This window comes from Dasypus novemcinctus, chromosome 15, assembly GCF_030445035.2.
Source record: "Dasypus novemcinctus isolate mDasNov1 chromosome 15, mDasNov1.1.hap2, whole genome shotgun sequence".
Lineage (NCBI taxonomy): Eukaryota > Metazoa > Chordata > Mammalia > Cingulata > Dasypodidae > Dasypus > Dasypus novemcinctus.
This window is the reverse complement of record NC_080687.1, coordinates 44,190,932-44,211,002: the sequence shown is the minus strand read 5'-3', so window position 1 is coordinate 44,211,002 and position 20,071 is coordinate 44,190,932.

The following is a 20,071-nucleotide window of genomic DNA, read 5'->3' as shown; positions in this document are numbered from 1 at the left end:
GCAAATCCAAAAGTGGTGTGGCAGTTTAAAGTTCTTTCATGAATCCCCAAAAGAAGATCATGTTTTTGAACTAATCCATTTCTGTGAGTGTGGGTTTCTTTTGATTGGACTACGTCTGTGAGACTAGACTCAGGTTTGGTCTCTGTCCTTTTATCAGAGCTTTATAAAAATAGAGACACAGGAAAAGGGAGCTCTGTCATTTTGACTCAGTCATGTGAGATGACTCCAGGCTTGCCTAAAGCTGTAGAAAGGTAGAGAAGCCCCTAGAGGCAGAGAGCGGGCCAGGAATCTGGAATCGGCAGAGCAGAAGCACAGAAAGAGGCTCCCAAGGTGCTGGGTCCAAGGAGCTGCTCAAAGCTGAGGAGATGAGCCCTGCAATATACCTAATGGCCACATGGCAAGATTCCAGGATCACCAAGAGTTGACTTTGGTGAGAAAGCTCTCTGACGGTGCCTTGATTTAGACTTCATGTCCTCAGAAATGTAAACTTTTACCCTAAATAAAACCCCCATTATAAAAGCCAACCCATTTCTGGTACTTTGCATTGGTAGCTCTTTGGCGAACCAAGACAAATGGTTATCATTATCAGTTGTGTATTACCTTTCCAAATTAGAGAATGTAATGAGTTACCTTCACAAACACATACACAGGTATGAATGATTATATTAATACTGGGTTGATTAATGGTAAAATTTAATCCGGTATAATTAGTTATTGCTCTTTCAGTGGTTCCAGTCAAAAGTGTGTCTGCTAGAAACATTTATTTCTGTCCCAGATCCACTTTGGAATTATGTCAGGGATATGTGATATAGTATATGGTTCCCTGGAACTAGAATATCTCCACCTATATCTAGCCCACAATTGAACTCCCCCCATTTGCCCACATGTGATGAAACACCTCTGACAGTAAAGAATGATAAATGACTCATGGGCAAAGTATGAAAGCAGTGTCCATTGTCCTTTAAGACAGAGAAGATGTAAGCAGTCCAGGGATGCTTTGGGAATTACTGAGCCATCCTGGATAAAATGTGTCTTCTCAAGACCCACTCCTAATACCTGCAGCTGACTTGATGCCTCACCTCTATTGCTGTTTCTCTGATCCTGAGTCTGCTGGTTAACTATGATCCGCTTCTCCCATTTATATCTTTCTGCTTCCATGTCCTTTGATTACAACCCCAACCCCATACCTTAACAATATTCCATCCTTTGGTGTCAACTCACTTCTGATTTCATAGTTTAAAAGTCTGATTATCAGGACAGACTTTAGTATTAGTATCACCACCATTTCTTAATCCTGGTCTATTCCAATCCCCAGGTTTCCACTGGTTCTTACTAGGGCTTCAACTGAATTCCTTTATCTAATATCACATCCATGTAAATAAAACTAAAAAACTGCCAGGCTCCCTTTTCAGATGGAATTACAAGACTTATTTACTAAATGTCTCGAGGATACATTCATTAGTGGAAATTGCATTCATGATTCTGTGGATAGTATTTTCATGTTTCATTGATTAATTCAACAAATAATTTTTGAGCACATACTCTGGGGCAAATATTTTATCTGAACATGTATTAGATTTTGAAATAGCTAATTCTTTTTGCCAATATTAGATACTAATCTTTCTTGAACACTGGATATTGAAATAACCAGCTGTTTTGGCTAATGCCAAATGTAGATGTAAACAATGCATATTGAAACACCCAGGTCACCTGGATAATGTAAGTTGTTAGTCATAGCTTACATTTAATTCTGAAAAAGTGAGCTCCCTAGGATAATGTTAGAGGTTAATCTTTTCTTGAGTATTTGCTATCATAAAAGGCTGCTCTTTTGGCTGATGTTGGATATTAATAGTTTTTAAAATTGTCTATGACTGATTGGTCCATCCTGTCCATGACTCTTTAATTACAACTCGCTCATCCATGTATAATGATTCAGAGAAAACACAAAAATCAGCAATACACAATATGCTGGTATTTAACTACACCATTCATTTAACTATACCATTCTTCAATGTACCTTATTAATCACTGTGCCTCTGTTTGTTTTGGGTTCTTACACTGGTACTTTCCTCCTTGTTGCTGTTATCTGTATTTTTGTTTTGAAACTAAATGATAATATATATAAAGGGCATAAAGTACACTAATCACAAGTGTGTAATGATTTTTTTATAACCATGTAACTACCCCTTTGATCAAAATATAGACTGTGTCCAGTATCCACCTATGTACGCTATTGTCCACACTGTACTCCCCACTCCTAAGCCCGTTTTCCTTCTTGTTTTGAAGTTTATGGCTCATAAACTTCAGCTTCCCTGATCCCCACCCATTTTGACTTGACTTTAAATACTCTCTTGGGTTAATTTTACTTGCAGCTCTCAATAAGAGCTACCATGACCCATTCTCCTTCCCCGCCCCTGAGCCAGGGAAGGAAGACAAACAGTTTGTTCTAGATATTTTACAAGCAAATTTTAAAACTGGGTAAGTCTTAGTATGTATGGCTAAATTTAACATTATTTGCTTTAAAATTTACACCTAGAATTATTCACATAGTTTAGGAAAATTCCTGGAAACAATGTCAGACGCAGTGATCCTCATAGAGATACAGTGTCATAGTGTACATTCTCAGAAAACAAAGAAAATCATTTACAGTCTCAAGGTTGTTTTCTGAGTCTTGGGTGGGTGCTGATTTCCCTTTAGACAATGATAGTACAGAGCCCCCACTCACTCTCTGTAATGTTTTCAATTGACACTTACACTTGTCCTTTGTCAGAAATGGAAATCTCATCATTTGTTACAATTCAGTTTTGGTTTTACCTGATCAAACCTTTGCAATAGGCTTAAGTGTTTGAAAAATAAACAGTATATTGAAATTTACTGTCTTCCTATGGAAAAGGCTTATTAACTGGTGTTTAGGGGAACTAGGGTGCAAAATGTATTCCCTTTATTGGAGGTCTCATTTAAATAATAAGTCTGAGTTTTTATAATTGTATCTGTTAAAATTTTTTTAGGTAGTTTTGGAAGTATAGCAATTCAACTATCACAAATCTTCGATCTTATCATATTGTCATTTAACTTTTAAAGTGCCCTAAGGAAAGCAAATCAGACATGCATATCCAATCAGAATTTACATAAAAATTAAAATAAATTTTCATTGGCTTGATACACACAGAAAATGTTAGGCCTCAATGTTAAGTTGAATATAGGTAATTAAATGCAATTTTGGAAAATGAAATGACAGCTATGAAATCTGTTATTCTAACTAATCTTAATGAAGTTATTATACATAATCAATATCATAAGTTTTTTCTGAAGCTCTATGCTAGTAAAATAAACCTAGAAGATAGGCTGAATAAATTTGTTTCATCTGATATAAAATGAAGTTAAATCCTACAATTGAAAGCAAGAGTATAAAGAAAATCTAAGATGCTTTTAGGAAGTTGAATGAAATTGATTAAAAGTCTTAGCATTTGGTAATTTCTCCTGCCCTGTACTCTTCTTTTTGTTGTCTGTCTTTTATTATTTTTAAGGTTTTATAGATGACCCCTTCTCCTAACTAAGTCATTAAAAAAAATTCAGCTTATATCTAAGCATGTCCACTACAGAGAATTTTTTCCAAATACAACACAATTCATGTTTGGAATGACTTTCCACTAAGTAGGTTTCTTAGCTAAACTAAATTATTGCAACCCTAGATATCAAAGATATAACATATCTCTTAAGTTTTCCAAAGTAACTTATAAACCTACAGTTAATATACATTGAGTTCTTCAAAATAATTTCTAAAAGTTTTGCCTTTGGGGGAAACCTTTGCACTCTTAATTTCTTGGTGGAAGATTTGGGATCTCCTAGATCATTTTGTCATGGTATCTCTGTATGTATGAATACACTCATAAGCAGTGTGGATGAACACAGGCACTAACTATCTGTCAATATGAACTAGCTAATGGTACTGATTTGTCAAGCATTATTCTCTAATGCAAAAACTGAGTGTCAGGGGTTGTGAGTCCTGGCTTCACATAGCACGACCTGGGAAGTTTTAAAAAGCGATGTCCAGGCTCCACGTCTGAACTAAATAAGAATATCTGGAGGTAAGGGTCAGACATTTGCAAAATTTAAATTCTTCTCAAGTGATTGTAATGTTCGACCAGGTTGAGAACCACTGAATGAAGTTACAAATAAGAAATTCAAAATAAACTACTTCTAATTGTGATGTTGCATCTCTCTAGTAAAAACAACGAAATACTTTACTATACCAACACATTGCCTTTAAATCTTTAATTCAGAAAGTATGAGATTTGTCTTCTGAACGTCATACAAATTTACATATATTGATAAACATCAACCTATAACCATATTCTTTAAGGGCAGACACTCTCTCTTCATTGTGACAAATAGTTTCGGTATGCCTGGTTTTCTTAATTAAATAATTATCAGTTACTCTCACCTGATTCTACAGAGTACCACAGCGACAATTTCAAAGAAACCAAGAGAGAGAGCATTATCCTCAAACTGCTTTTTTTAATTCAAAGCCACACATAATCATCTTTCCCCCTATCATTTATAATCTCTTAATTTCAAAACCATTGGACTATCAGGTTGAATGATCACGGTCTTTGTGTTCACTATAAATTTATTGTCATGAATAGTAGTTTGGAATACTATTTGTAGCAAATAATCCATATATTCATGTTATATATGATTATCAAATAACCACAAAATGCAGATTTTCTAAATTCCTCATTAAGGAAGTAAAATAACCTAACATCAAAGAATCATCTGATTAGAAATTGGAAGGAACAAGTAAAAGCCTGAAAACATAGCTCTTGTGGCATATTTTGGAAAGATTCATGATAATCAGTAATATTCCACAGTTCTTGAACTTGTCATGAGTATATGTTCCAACTCCTTGTTATATCTCTGCCCAGTGCCAGAATTCTAGCAGGAATGTAATACATGAATATAAAATTGGATTGACTACTTTTAAAATCCTAAATATAAAATAGAAATAATCTGGTAGGACTAGATTAAGCATTTTTAGACATTTACAGAAATCTCTTGTTAAAAATCCAAAATTAAATCAGTGAATTTCCACCACTGATCACTGTTTGCTACATCATAAAACATGCCAACCATGTTCTTGGTTTGCTTCCACAAATGTCTAGCCATCTAAAATAGAGAGATGAATCTTTCTGCCTATATAAACTAGATATTAGAGTGTGGTCAGGGTAATGCTACTCTAAGGATTTCGGGATGTCTTCAAACTGAAATCTCAATGTTCTCAGTATGAAAAATGAGCTCAGATGCTTATGTAAGCAAAGTGCTATTCACCCAGTAAACCAAAAAAAGCAAATGGATAATGCTGGCCATATTCTGTCTTTCTGATATTTCTTTAGGAATCTGCAAGAACCTTCCCTTTCCCACTCCCCGCAATAAGACTCTTTAAGTCTATGTTAAAAAAAACTACCCAGAATACTAAATAAAAAGTTCAGCCAAAAAAAAAAAAAAAAGAAGAATGTTTTTGGCTCATAGCCAGTTAATTTTTCAAACTTGAAGTGGGGTGCTTAAATTTGTTTCACTTTTCCCATTAAATTTAAATACTGTGAGAAAAAAATAATCTATAAGTAGCCTATGTTAAAATGCCAAATTACTAAAATATGAAATATACCAATTGCTATAGCAAGTTTAGAGACTATCCCTGAATTACTATTTAAATTATACATAAAGGTTTAAAATAACACTGGAAAGTTTGAAACCCAATTGAAAAGTTTAAATTATCTTAGATTCCTGCATCATTCCTGGGTTTTCAAATCTATATACGAATGTGAATTATGCCACAAAAGAAGAACATTGTAACCGAATTTATCTTTCAAAATTTCAACCTGATTAAGACAATGGATAATGACAGAGTCAAACAGAAAAAGTAGGAAATAAATTTTTTTTTTTAGTGAGAGTATTTTTTATTTTTAAAGGTACATAAATCACACAAAAGGGTACATTAAAGAACATGAAGTTCCCATATACCCCACTCCCCACAGCCTACCCTCCTCCTACATCAACAACCTCTTTCATTAGTGGGGTTTATTAATAGGATTTGATGAGTACATTTTTTTGTTTGTTTTTGTCTGTTTTGTTTTCTTCTTTATTTTCTTTTAAATGTTACATTAAAAAATATGAGGTCCCCATATACCCTCCACCCCTCCTACCCCACTCCTCCCACATCAACAACCTCTTCCATCATCGTGGCACATTCACTGCACCTGGTGAATACATTTTGGAGCATTGCTGCACCATATGGACAGTGGTCTACATTGTAGTCTACACTCTCCCCCATTCCATGCGGTGAGCCATGGCAGGACACACAGTGTCCAGCATCTGTCCCTGCTGCACCACCCAGGACAACTCCAAATCCTGAAAATGCACCCACATCATATCTCTTCTTCCCTCTCCCTACAATCAGCAGCTACCGTGGCCACTTTCTCCACATCAATATTACAATTTCTTCCCTTACTAATCACAATAGTTCCCCAGCAGAACACCAGTAAGTCCACTCTAGTCTATACTATATTCCTCCATCCTGTGGACCCTGGGATGGTTAAGTCCACTCCACCTTTACATCAAGAGGGGACTTAGATTCCACATGGATGATGGATACAATTCTCCTGCTTGCAGTTGTAGGCACTCTTGGCTCCCCGGTGTGGTGGCTGATCTTCATCTGCCAGTTAGCCGGCCAGTGTAAGTCCAATAAATCAGAGGGTAGGAGTTGCAAGTCTGCTGCTGAATTATTATTAATAAGGTCAAGAACTTTTTAGATATTCTCAATTTATAGCATCTATGTCTAAGACTCTGAAACATGGGTGAAAAGTAAAAAATACAGATATTTGTCTACTACTTGTTAAATATCATACAAATATTGTTATATGGAACTATTCTGATGTTGCACTGAAACTTTTCATCTAGAATGTTCTGGATTGTGTAAGACTTTAGCTAACTTGAGAAGTATGTGTCTACTTTGGCATTACAGACAACTTTATTTTCACATTTTTTGGCCACATTAAGCATTTGTTAGCAGTTAGATATTTTCCTGATCTTTAAAATCATGACCACAAAAATCTTTACTCTAGCTATATAGTAGATAAAGTACAGTATAATATAGTTATGGCCCCTGAAATTGGGAAGGATGAGTTTCTAGTTAGTAATGCGTTCAAGAAAATAAAAAAATCTGCTAAACTTCAAAATCATTGGGATTGAAATGTTTTCAATTATTCTAATTAAACCTATAATAATTTATTAATTTTGAAAGGAATTGTGCACAAGCCCTTTAAGAATAAAATGCAATCTACTAATTCTGAAACTTTCTGGGCTTTCCAAGTAAGTAAGTTTAAATAACTACATTTTCCAAAATCCCAGCTAACACAAGAAATGTATATATAAAGAATTAAATCCCTTAGACCATCATCACAGAAAATACGTGCTTTGTAATCTCAACTTTCAGAAAAGATACTGTTAGATGTCTAAAAATAGCTTGCACGGTTTTAATTGGAAAGAAACTATGAGATAAATAACTTTTCTACTGCTAAGAGGCCAGCAGATAGGTGGGATTTCCTATGATTCAGAGCGTTTGATGTACACTTACAGTCCCTCATTCTAATTTAAAGCAGAGGATAAGGGTTTTACAGAAAAAGGAATTGTCAGTCCATGTTGGCCCAAAATAACATAAATTAGACTTTTAAATATAATTAGCAATCAGTTTTTCTTTTGAAAGACTAATAAATGACTATTTCAGAGAGATTAAATATTATAAATTTCAGACTTGACCTTTTATTTTGATGTATAAAGCAAGAGCTATTTAGAAACAGAGCCTTAATATAAGAGTAGCCAAAACAAGACAACTTTTTATATCACCACTAGTTTGGCAATTGAAATTAAGCAAAGCATGATAAAAATGAGTCCGAATTGGCAATATTCTCAAGATTTAAATGCCATTATTATTATTTTTTTTACATTTTGACGTTAAGGACATCTAGTAATATATATCGACTTTTATAGTCACGAATTAGTGATATGTGCTTTCCAATAAACATATGCTGAAAATTACTTAAAATTTAAACCACCTTAAAATTACTCTGTAGTAAATGTTATGAATCCCCACTTCTTTTAACAATTATGTTTCTGAGAATTCTGGAATTTCCTGAACCACAATGTGTATAGAGATGCTGGTGAGTGGGCTCCTTTTGTCAGCTTATAGATCTTGTGCTTGAGTCTGTGGTTCTGTTTATGGGGTTCTTTCCAATATACTATTTCTACAGGAGAGCCAAGAGTTCTTACTAAGAACAGCTGGGTATGGGAGGAGGATCAGCTAACTGCAGCTGGGAAACCTCTGCCAGAGTATGCCTTTTACTTAAGGAAACACATTTTGGTTAAGGAGACCGGGTTAAGGAAACACACTTCAACCATTTGTACATTGTTAACAGTCTCGGATGTAAATGCATTTATTTTTGGCTCTAGAACGATCTTTGCACTTAGTAACCCCGTTTAGATACATGTGAGAGTAAGCACCGGATCACACTTATCTAGGGTTCATGTTTGCATGAAGCAGACTCATAATTACTATCAAGACCATCAAGGGCAAGTAAAGTAATAAATCGTAATCATATCGCGTATATGTCGAGTCCCAAAGACCAGCTCAGCTCACAGGAAGCCCCAGAAAGCGCGTGGTTCCAGGAGGGTGTGCGGGACTTTGGGGTCTGCACCCACGCAGAGGGCGTGCCGGAGGCGGGGCGCGAAGTGTCCCGGCAAGGCGCTCAGCGAAGCGGACAGCGGCGAAGGGGCGGGGGGAGCGGGAGGGCGGCTTGAGGAAGGCTACGCAGCGGCGCGAGCGGCTCGCGGCTCGCGGCTCCCGCTCTCCCGACCGCCTAGCCTGAGCTGCCGCCGTAGGCGGGGCCTGCGGTGATTGGCGGGTGGGCGGGGAGGTCGGAAGTACTTTGTTTTTTATGCTAATGAGGGAGTGGGGCTTGTCCGTATTTACGTTGAGGCGGGAGCCGCCGCCCTTCATTCACCCACATGGTCCTTCGAGGTTCCTCTGCCGCCTCCTGATCAGCGCCTTCGCGCCACTTCGCGCCCTCGGGCGAGGCCGAGGGGGTGGGGACGACCCCCGCTGCGGCTTGCGCCCCTCCGCAAAGCACCCACCGCAGGGCGGGCCGGCGGGCCGCACCCCCGGCCTGGGGCCTCCGCTCGTAGTAAAGCGGAGGTGGGTGGGGAGGTGGGAGCGAGAGTCCGCTGCGGGCAAGGCGAAGATGGTGGCAGCTACTCCTTCTGGTGAGTCTGCCCGCCCCTCCGCCGACTGAGTGAAACCTGTTGTGTGTAACCTCAGTCGGGAGGGCTGGCGGGTGGGGCGGATTGGCCCGGGTCAGCGTGGCGGCGGCGGCGTGGCCGGGGACTGGAGCGGGTCTCGGGCCGTTGGCGCCCCGGCGTGTGGCAGCGGCGACTCATTTGCCCGCTCGCACGCGGGCTGGCGGAGGGGCAGGGCCGGGGCGGGAGGGAAGGAGAGAGCAGCGGCCGCGCCCGGGACCCGCGAGGACCCTTCTTGGGCCGGCCCCGGCGGGCGGCCGGGCGCGCGGAGCACACAATGGCCCCTCGGGGAGGGGACGCTCGAGGCCCGCGCCCTCTCCCGGGCTCAGGATGTACGCGGGGCGCGGGATTCCCCGGTAGGGAAAGTTTCTCCTGGGGGTGAGAGTTAAAGCGCCTCCAGAACAAAGCGGCGGCGGTAGAGGCACATGGGGCAGGCCGCAGACCGGGAGGGGGCGCGCCCACGAGGTACCTGCGCGCTGGCGGGCGGCGTGGCGTGGGCGCGAGCCTGTGGCCCCCCAAACTTTGGGTGCGCGAGGCGGGCGGAGGGGCATGGGAGGCCCGGGCAGCTCGGCCTGGGCGCTTCCCTCCTCCTGCGTGGGCTTTGTTAAATCTGCGCGGGGAACCTACGGGCGGAGCCCGCAACTTCCCCGCCGCGGGCCGCGGAGGAGGCCCGATCCGGGCTCCGTTGTGGCATGGACCCGCCTTCCCCTGTCTGCTCGTTGGGTGCGCGGCGCGGGAGGGCCGGCCCGACTCGGCGGGAGCGGCGGCTGTGCCGCCATGTTCCTGCGGGGCGGGCTGCGCGGGGGTGAGGGCGGGGGACATGGCGACTGCGCGCTGCCGCCGATTGTTCCCGGCTTAGGCCTTGGGCCGCGTGCGACGAGCACCCGCGGCCGGGAGCCCCCGCCCCTCTGGGCCGGGCTGGGGGGGGTGGGGAGGCGGGGGACACAAAGGAGGGGCGGGCGGCGCGCCCGCGTTCCCGCAGCACCCGGGCCTCGGCGCCGCCGGTCGACGCGCGACTGCCGCCGGGAAAGGGGGGGGGGGGCGCTACGGGGGTGCCGCGTCCGGCCAGGCCGGCTCTGACCCACCGCCCCCTGGCGGCCGCTCGGAGAACGACAGGGCTGCGCGCCCCCTTGTGCGACATGTGCTGCCGGCCAGGGCTCCATGAGGGTGGCGGGTACTTTGCAGTCGCGGGTGTTCTGGCCCCATTTTCGATTTCTAAGTCGGAGCACAGGGGCAAGGAGCTGGAGAAGGCAGTTTCGTTGCTGCAATGCCATCAAGAGAAAGAAAGAATGTAATGCCATCACAACCACAGCAGTTTAGGGGAACAACTCTTTATCCCGGCTTGCAGCCACGAGGTCTTGATTGGGGGAGGGGTGGTGAAGAACAGTCTCTTTTTTTTCCCTTTTTGTAGGAGCTGAAAACCAGAGTTAATTGTTTCATTAGTAAACCCCTGTATTTCAGAAGTTTACTAATCGGATTATAAAGTTAAAGACTTGAAGCTAATACTTCTGATTTTTCTAATTTCATTCTCCTGCAGTTTGACTTATGCATTATTCGCCTTTTAAACCCCGCCAGTATTGCCCAAATTTGTTGTCCTTGATTTGCAGATAGAGTTCATAAAGTATTGGGATTGGAAAGAATTTGGAAAGTGCTAATAATTTTAAGCAAATATTTACCTTTTTTCCCTATACCTCTTCTCCTCCCCCCTTCCAGTCATACACGTGGACCTAACTTCCACCAAAAGCTTTTCTGAGGATACTTGCTGAGAAAGTTTTCCGAAGTAGGTAAGTGTATTCTAATTTTCTTTGTGAACTTTGATTCGATTGGGTTTTTAAAGTGTGAAATAGGTATTTTGTACTTTTTAAGAAAATTAACTCGGTGTGGGTTAACTAAGTTTATAAAAGTACAATGCAAATATTAAAATCTTTGGAAACTCACTGCACAGCTTACAAAATGTAATTTTAGAGCTGCTTTTAAGTGGATAAAATAGATATAATCTGGGGTTATAAATTTTTAAAGTATAACATTATTTGAACAGGATTTTAAAGTCGAAAATTAATAGTAGTTTGAGTATTAATCAATTTGCCAAGTATTTGCTAATTAGAAGGCTGGACAAAAGGAAAAAGTTTTGCCACGTGGATATGAAGATTTCCTCTCAAAGGTACAATAAAATGGGCCGAATTGTCTTGTTCATATATTATTTCTCATTCAGATGTAGGTCTTAATTTGATTTTTCTAAGTATACATCTGGGAAAGGCTGGGTATGAGGAAGAATCTTGTTTTTTTTTTTAAAGTTTTTAAAGCCTAAATCTGTGCCTAAATGGAATTCGCAGGTTTGAGGTAATTAAACTTACGTTATGGATTATGTGAAATTTCATGTTTAAGGTTGTAAATTTGAGGTGTTATTTTATCTAATTTTTTATTTCAAATTTAGCAGGAATTAAGAGAACATCACCTTGTAAAACTGAAGATTGACCAGTCAGAATAATGTCAAAGTGCTTACAGTGCAGGTAGTGATATGTGCATCTACTGCAGTGAAGGCACTTGTAGCATTATGGTGACAGCTGCCTCAGGAAGCCAAGGTGGGCTTTAAAAGTACAGGGTCTGCTGGTGTTGAGTGCTTTTTGTTCTAAGGTGCATCTAGTGCAGATAGTGAAGTAGATTAGCATCTACTGCCCTAAGTGCTCCTTCTGGCATAAGAAGTTATGTATTCATCCAGTAATACAAGCCAAGCAAGTATATAGGTGTTTTAATAGATTTTTTTGTTTGCAGTCCTCTGTTAGTTTTGCATAGTTGCACTACAAGAAGAATGTAGTTGTGCAAATCTATGCAAAACTGATGGTGGCCTGTTATTTCCTTCAAGTTTTTGTGTTTTTTTTTTTTTTAACTAATTTTATGTACTTTTATTGTGTCGATGTAGAATCTGCCTGGTGTGTCTGATGTGACAGCTTCTGTAGTACTAAAGTGCTTATAGTGCAGGTAGTGTTTAGTTATCTACTGCATTATGAGCACTTAAAGTACTGCTAGCTGTAGAACTCCAGCTTCGACCTGTCACCCAATCGAACTGTCCTATTACTGAGCACTGTTCTATGGTTAGTTTTGCAGGTTTGCATCCAGCTGTGTGATATTCTGCTGTGCAAATCCATGCAAAACTGACTGTGGTAGTGAAAAGTCTGTAGAAAAGTAAGGGAAAATCAGACCCCTTTCTACACAGGTTGGGATCAGTTGCAATGCTGTGTTTACATTTGGTATTGCACTTGTCCCGGCCTGTTGAGTTTGGTGGGGATTGTGACCAGAAGATTTTGAAAATTAAGTTTTATTCAAGATACCAACTTCTACTGTTAAATGTTCCAGAGATGAAGAATTAAAAGAAAAAACTTAATGTAACTTGATTAGTTTTGTTAATGTGTAAAGTATGTATATATAATTTCTTGTTCTTGAAATCAAGTTTTGTCTTAGTTTTCTACTAAAATATCCTTATGAGATTGTCAGATTTGCTAAATAAATTTTGATTATATTTTCTGTTGGGTTAGATTTGCTTCACTATCATGTGTAATCTATAAAGGAAATGCCTTTCTTCCTTTGAACCTGTAATCTCAAGATGGTTCTTTAATGTAAAAGTCATTTTTAAAATTACTTGAAATTACAAGAAAGGTCAGGATGGAGTTGAAGGGTCTTTTAAATTTTGCTTTCTTTACTGGAGAATTGGTCGATTTTTATGGATTGTATTGTACATTAGTTATATGAGATATAAAGGGGATACCTGTACCTCAACGGTCTTTAAATAAATAGATTACTGATTACTCAATTATTTAAATTTGATAAAAACTGTGATTCTTTATAAATGTGAAAAGAGGCTTTTAAACATGGAATTTTGAGAGTTTTTTTTACTTCTAGTAAAAAAATACTTTTAAAAGTACATGAATATTTGATGTATAACATAGTTTTCCTTTATGATTGTTAATGGTGCATTAGCTATACATGACCTGTTATTACCATGAAATAGTTAAAAAGAGTTAAGAAAAACAGACTGATAAATGGAGTGACTACTGTATCCAAAGTTATAACAAAAAAATGGAATGAGAATCTGAAATTAGCTTTTCTTTAAATTTAGTTACTGTTTATGTTCTTCACCTCCTTCCTAATCTAGCTTTGGCAACAATGATAGCTTGAGTTCAGACTCTGTGATCTGTCATTGGAATGGAACAAAAGGTGTGGCAGTTGTGTTTTTTTCTGTCTCTAGCCCAAGGTACATATGTGTAGAAAAATGTGGGTTGATTTAAGAACAGTCAGGTTTAAAGGGACCAAGTGTTAAAATTGGACCTATGCTGAGATATGGATAAACAGATTGACAGTAAGTTTTAAGAAATTTCATTGTATTTTGGGACAACTTTATTTTAGTAATTTCTGTAATGTATTAATTATGTCACCTAATAAATGTAGAAAATGTCTTTTAAAATTCCAGTGTATAAAGTCTAATATTAAAAGCTTAACTTCTAATGTATTCCTTTAAGAAATTTAAGGAACTTAATCTTGGAACATTGACAAGAAAGGTAAGTTTTTCACAGTTCTGGAGTTTGAGGTAAATTTTCAAAATGAGGAAATTTTGTACAGTGATTTATAAAACAGAAATGTAATGATCTTTAGCTGAGTTCTTGAACTTTTGAATCGAATTGTTTTGCTTTGTTTAGTGACAAACATTGCTCTAAATAAGTAATTCATAACTAGGTAAAGACTTTTTTTTAGCATGCTAAAATCTTAAAAATACATGGTTATTTTTTAACTCTTTTCTCCTTAGATGCTGAACCTCTTTTCTTGTATTCAGGATTTAATTGGATTTTGTTTAATGGAACCTGATCTATCAAGTTAATTGTGTTTGTTGAGCTTAAGGTTGGCAGTGGGGTTGTGAGGGTTCTGTAGGAATTGTTTCTAGTTTTTAAAAAGTGGCAAATGGGTCTAAAATTTTCCTATACATCATAGCATAGCTTTCTTCAAGTAGCACTAATATAAGCCATGCAAATATAAACAGCTGTTTTGAGATGTATGCAATTTGTAGTAACTTAATAGCTGATAAATGTCTAATAGCTAGTTGTCCTGTGTAACAACAGCTTTGACCTTTGTTCTGTTTTCACCTTGAAATAGCTAGAGATTTGGGGTTGAGTTGCTACAGGTTGATAGCCTTAAAACCATTTTCAGAAAAATATATAAATCTTTAATAATTCTTTTTGTATGTTATGCTTGTACAGTTCTCTATTTAAATTGTGTTAAAGAGGGGAAAAAACATATTTTTATTTCCACGTTTATGCTTTTTCAAAGGTACACGAAAAGTAGTGGTGATTGTATCTAAGCAGTACAGGCCCAGTCTTGGGTTTTTCGATGTAGCTTGAAGATTCTTAAAACAATGATTCCTGACAGAATGCAACGTGCAACTATACCCGGAGAACAATTCAATGTCACAATAAAGTTTATTATAATACTTAATGTAATATTGCCTTGTGATAGTATTTGATATCTCTTTGTAGTTTGTTTCAGCTAAGCAGTAAAGATAAGGATATGGTATACATGGCCAATTTTTGAAATCTAACTGGAAATAAGGTCATTGTTGCTCACTTGGCTCCTGTTATTCTTTGGCTTAGATGTTGTTTCATTTACATTCAGCTTAAATTCTGAATGTAGTTTTCTGTTTTAAGTTTAATTCTAGATAAATAATGTTTTACTGAGTTTTAAAGGATGCTAATTAGAAAATGGATGCATGCCATGCTTTTTAACACCATAAAAAATGTTGAAGATGGCTTAGTTTGTTGGTCCCCCCTGCCCCCGAATGTTTTTGGGAGGGAATGAATTCAGAGATTCCTTATGATGTATTGCACTTGGGCCATGCTATTGGATTCGTCTTAATGCACTTACTGTTAATAAATAAAATATTGCATTGTAAAACTGCTTAAGAAATGTCCAAAGTCAACATATTGAAATAAAAACTGAAAAGGTTAATCTTGGTTGTAGCCGTTTTTCTGGTGTCTTTTGTTACTAAGAATAATCCAAACATCTTTGCGTTTATAAATTCTCAAATCATGCTTGAATTTCCTTAATTTTGGTCTGAGAAACCTTTAAAGTTGAGCAATTTTCTAAGGGTTTAAAAAATACACAATATGGTAAATATTTTACAAATTAGGTATTAGGTTGGACTTGTACTGGCATTTTTATGGCCAGTAAAGTAACTCAGGGAAGATGGCCAGGCTCAGATGTTTGAGTATTTTAAAAAAATAAGCAAGTGCTTCCATAAATGCAGGTTCAGTCTTTAGTGGGGCAAGTATTTAACGTGATATAGAGGCAAAGAAAACCCCAAGGTTGGTAACATGGTACCAGATCAAATCGTAGTGTGTTGTTCCCCTTAAATGGTCAGTAATTATCTCTCAAGTTGAATGTACATTGTTAATTACACGATTACTAAATTTAGTGTATGTTAAATTTAGGAGCATGCACAAGAAGGAAATGCCTTTTTATAAAAGTGTACTGTGATAGACAAGACACTGAAAAATGATACGACATTCCTTAAATTCCACTGGCAAATTTGAGAGTAATCATTCCTCAATACTCATTTAAGATGTAATGATTTGTATGGAATATCACTTATGCGATTTGCAACTTATGGAATGTTGCAAAAGTAAATGAAAACTAGAGTCCTATAATTATTCTCAGGTCAAGAGATCGTGAGCCCCTTGAGCCAGCATGTGGCCTTAGTGCTCAAAGTGTGAATGTAATAGATCCTCAACACAGCAAAAAAGGCTCAGTTCAGTGCAGAGTACTGCTGAAATTCTAGAGAGGATATGAATTTGGAAGATGGCTCTTTACCACAGTTGGGCACTATAGTTAATCCCAATATCTTTCAAAATGTAAAGAACTAGAATCTTTTCCCAGGTGAATTGGAATAGGGGGGAGGGGACTGCTCCTGGGCAGAAAAGCATTATAATGTGCTTAACATAACTAGTACCCTATATTGTCCAAAATGATAAACCTTGGGAATGCAGGAAAATACTGAAACATTTTAGAATTTGTGATATATGGAAGTAAGAGATTCTGAATAAAAAATACTGGTCTTAAAAATCTGAAGCATTCCTCCTTATTTAAAAGCTGATACTTTGTATGGCATGGTATTTTTAAGCAAGGGCTAACTTTAGGTTTGCTTACCTTCACAAGGACAGACTTCTCACTACAACTTAAGGAGTAGCAATTTAACCTCTTTCTGCTCCAGTGGTAACTTTGTTTTCACCTAATGTTTTGCACCTAATATGTTAGGTATTTGTATGTGTAATTGCCTTTGAATGCTGTGCATGGAGTTACTTGAGGGTAATAGGTTGATTCTGAAAAAGTGAGGATTCTCAAAACAGGTGGAACCTTTTCAGCCATGAACTCCCCTCCAAGGCCTTCAGACTTAGCCAAGGAACACTTTTAAAATAGCAAAATCAATTTAATAAAGCATTTAGTTTAAATAGGAATTAGACTTGCCACTACATCTCCGTGCAACCTCTGAGAAATCTCAGAGGCTTAAGGGACACACATTCCTGTAATCCCAAAGCCGAAATTCAGATTCTATGTTGAAAATAGTGGTCTTGAGCTTATTGGTCCTCTCAAAAGAATTGTGAAAACTACACGTTCACATTCTCAGGTTGATACCTAAAATGCCTAAATTGAAATAGTTGGTTAAGATACAATATCATATTCTGGAGATTTTAAAAAATAAGATGACTCTGCTCTTTACTGTTAATCAGATAGTAGATGACTCTTTTAAATATATAACAAAACTCTTGCTTAGAACCCAAAGCACGTTAAATATTTGTCCCTACAGTCTCCAGGCAGACTTAACATTTCATGGTGCACTTTGCCCTCAGTTTTGGTTATTTCTCCTCCAGGAAAGTAGGCTCTAAGGCCTTTTAGCAGATTTTCTGAATTGGCATCCTTAAAGTTACATCTCTCTCCACTATAATGTAAGCTCTGTGAGGGCAGACATTTGAATATGGTTAGGTTCATTTTTCCTGGTACAAAGAAGGTACTCATTAAATCTGAAATGTATCAATGTGTCTATAAATATTACTAAAGTGAGACAGGCTCAGTGAAAGTTAATGGCTAGAAGTACATGTAAAAGGCATACTTTTAAGGCCATTGATAATCTAATCACCTGGTAGAAATGGTTAGAGCACTGATAGTTACTTAAGTGAAAAAAATTCACCAAATCTATCAGAAGTAAAAATCTGAAAGGTGGTGCTTCGTAGCAAATATTTCTAAACATGATTTTGTTAACTAGATTGAAATAAGGCTCATGTAATTATTTTATTTTCCAGTTTCAGAGGTGATGCATTTTGTGGGAAATGGAAAAGGTGAGAGAAAAAATTAGCACTTATTCCCTACTCAGTAGTACCTTGGAGTTTAGACTTACCAGTGTTGCCTATATGGTTTCTAAAATATGGTCCCTTGATTACATTTTTCAGTTTTTGGCACCCTGGGACAAAGCATAGTAAAATCAGTATGCTTGAAGCATTCTACTTTGTGATGAAGAAGGGTGATGAAGTGGAGTTGGGAAAGAAAATGCAAGTAATTTCTCACAGTAATGTTAGGAATAGGCTATACAGAAATTTACTTTCTCAAAACTATACATAGTGTCATATAGTTTACTTAGTTTGTGTGCCCCAGGAATATGCAAACTCCAATTTGAAGACTGTTCAAAGGTACCCCATGATACTTGGCTAATTGAGAAAGTTAACTATTTCAGGAGCCTTATGGTGTATAATGTTTAGGAGGAAGACTTCCTGGGTTCGAGTACCAGCTTTGCCAGTTACTTGCCTATACTTTGATATCACTCCAGAATTTCAAACACTGATTGCCTCGCCTGTCCTGATCAATGAGCTAGCTGTCACCACTTCCCAGGTTTATATGCAGCTGGAAAAAAGCCCCTGCTTGCTCCCCAACTTTCAAAATTTCTGCTTAACTCTGCTTGGTCAAATAAATACCTCAGGCCCACTTGGACTACTCTGTGACAAAAGGGATAAGATTATTTTCAGGCCTGGTTTAATGCACCAATTCTAGCATTAGTGACAAAAGTTTTTTTTTGCTCCCGGAAACACAGTAATACCTAAGCAGGGAGAGGGGCTGGGTAGTGTTTGATACCTAAAAGACAATAAAGAGTACAATACTAGGGTTTGGGGAAGTATGTCTTGGTCTTCCCCCAAAAGCAAAAACACTTCAGTGAAGGTAGGGGTAGGAGGAAGGAAGGGAGAAAATTTCTGGTAAGATGGCAACATGAACACACATCTGAGATGCTAACATTTTTCCTGGGTCTTTTAGTGCTCTTCTCTTGGTACTTGTGGCTGATTATGCCACTCTGAGGTCTCAGCTTAATATCACTTCCTCAAAGCAGCTTTTTCTGATTACTTGGTCCTCAGGTTATTAATCACAGCTATTCGTTTTATTCAAAGCTCTTATTTGTATCTGCATGTTTTTCTCATTAGTTTTCTATTGGCTGCTATAACAAATTACCACAAATTTAGTGACTTAAAACAATGTATTTTTAAAAATCTTAAGGTTTCTGTAGGTCACAAGTCTGGTGTGGTCTCATAACAATACTCACGCCAAGGTTTTGGCAGAGCTGTGTTGTGTTCTGGAGGCACTAGAGGAGACACCATTTCTTTGTCTTTTCCAGTTTCTGGAAGCAGCCCACATACCTTAGCTCATGGTTACTTCATCTTCAAAACTAGAACAATGGATTGAGTCCTCACATCACTGAACTATGATCTTACCCCCATTTGAATTATTGTGCTTCCCTTCTTTCACTTGTAATGATCCTTGTGATTACACTGGGCCCCTTTGGGTAAACCAAAATGATCTCCTTATTTTAAGGTTACCTTAATTCCCTTTTGCCAATTCACGTAGCATATGATTTTAGGGATTAGGATGCAGACATGTTTGGGGCCTATCATACTTGCCCTCTCAACTTATGGGGCTCTCTGCTTTGGACATTACTATAGCCCAGACCTGCATAAATATAGTTTTATTCAGAGTGAGCTTAAGTAACATTAATGAGTTAAGGAAAATGCTTTTTAAATATACAAGATGTAAAACTAGAACGAACTCAGCCCTAAGAATTTTATTGTGCGGTAAAGGCCAGTGTACAGAGGTATGATGAGAAAATGATTACTTACGAATTCAGTAACTACCAAATTATTTGTCTATGAGTAAAATGAAGATTTCTCAGATGGAAAAGTTATATTTCTCACAGAAACACATTCTAGAAAAAAATTATGAATTTATGTCAGTCAGCCAACAGATGAGTGTCATTTACATAGGTTTTAATGGGGCTATAAAACTTTGTAAGATTTAAAGAATTGCTTTAAAAAAATGGAGATATGGAACATAATGTGACCATCAGGGTTTAAAACCTCAAAATTAGCAAAAGCCTGGAAATGTGACTTTGAAGACAAGTAGAAGGCAATGGTTTGGATATGTTGTTTTTCTTTCAAAGCAATCATTGCAGAACAAAATATACTTAACTTTGAAATCATTAGAAAAAGCTAACAAAAGCCAACAAAAGAAGACCAAAAAGGGGAACAGAAGTAGTAGGATTTTAGTTTAAATTCAGCACAGACACTTTTCAAGTAGTTACGTCTTAACTCAAAACAGTTATACCTAAGTTTCCTAACTTGCAAACCTTGGTTACTTTTAGCCATTGAAA